This window comes from Condylura cristata, unplaced genomic scaffold, assembly GCF_000260355.1.
Source record: "Condylura cristata isolate star-nosed mole 26May11 unplaced genomic scaffold, ConCri1.0 scaffold00007, whole genome shotgun sequence".
Lineage (NCBI taxonomy): Eukaryota > Metazoa > Chordata > Mammalia > Eulipotyphla > Talpidae > Condylura > Condylura cristata.
In genome coordinates, this window is record NW_004567108.1 from 1,976,488 (window position 1) to 1,977,680 (window position 1,193).

At 54.8% G+C, this 1,193-nt stretch overlaps 1 protein-coding gene across 1 annotated transcript in view; it reads right to left on the bottom strand.

Annotated features, from left to right (window-relative positions):
- The window catches only part of SEMA5A (sema domain, seven thrombospondin repeats (type 1 and type 1-like), transmembrane domain (TM) and short cytoplasmic domain, (semaphorin) 5A), a 230,863-nt gene that overhangs the window by 74,098 nt on the left and 155,572 nt on the right, over window positions 1-1,193 (bottom strand). The gene's annotated exons all lie outside the window — the stretch shown is intronic.

Here is a 1,193-nt window from a genome sequence, read left to right on the forward strand (position 1 = left end):
GCTGGCACCAGGTGCATGGACGGGCCGGCCCACACCGGCTGGCAGCAGGTGCAAGGACGGGCGGCCGGCACTGGCACAGTGACCGACCCACCGACATGGCAGCTCAGCCTGGCGGTTATTTAAGTGCCAGTGGGAGACTGTCCTCTACAGGCGCAGTCTCCGGGAAGCGGGAGGAGGAAAGCCTCTGTGATGCCAGCGCGGGAGCCCGACGCACTCGCCTTGTGGACGCGGCACTTCTCAGGAGTCACCTGCCTGCAGGCGCACGGTGTTCGCACACTTTCTGTGCTTGTGCAAAGGACTTCAGAGCTGCTCGTCCGGGGCCTCCGGGGGCCCAGGGGTCACAGCGCAGCACTATGGAGCTGATCGGGGCCCCTGCACGGCCAGTCCCATCCCCCGCCAGGGAGGGGCCCCGGGGCGCGGCAGACCCCTCCTGTCTCCCCGCTGCCCCCTCAGCAGCGGGTTTCAGTGGCTCCTGCCTGTCTGCTCCCCACTCTGTCTCTGGGCAGTCCTCTTTCCCCATACCCCTGGCCTGCACCCCAGGTCTTGCATACATACATAAATAAAATAAATATTTAAAACACACACACAAAATAATTTTGTCTATTGTGAATATTGAAACAAAAACTGAATCGGCGGGTTCAGTGTCCTCGGTTGACTGTGTACTTCTGTTACTATGGTGACTGTGGACCTGGGAGGACTGACCCCCATTTTCTCCTTTCTGGCTTGTGGGGGGGTGATTCTGGAGGAGGATGGGGTGTTGAGACAGAGTTACTGACTTGCAGCTTCCTGTTGTCATAATTAGCTTAAAAGTAGAGATTTAGGAATAACAAAATTACAACAGAAACTATCTCCAAGCTCACTGGGTTTTAGAAGTTCTAGTGATCGCCAATGAATTTTATAGAGTAGTAAAATCAGTATCTTTATAATTTCCTCACTGAGTCACTGATAATATAGATGATGCTTTAAAAATTATTTATGCACACAAGAACTGGGGTGCAGGCCTGAGGAATCCTCTGGGGAAGAGTGGGGAGCAGAACAGGCAATCTACTGAAACACACTGCTGCAGCCTGACCTCCGGGTCTGCTCTCACCATCGCAGGCCACTGAGAATGCCAGTGGCCTGCCACAGAACAGCGCATGACGCTACCACGGTTCACGAACAGGATCTGGGTTCCAGAGACGCACACGGAACCA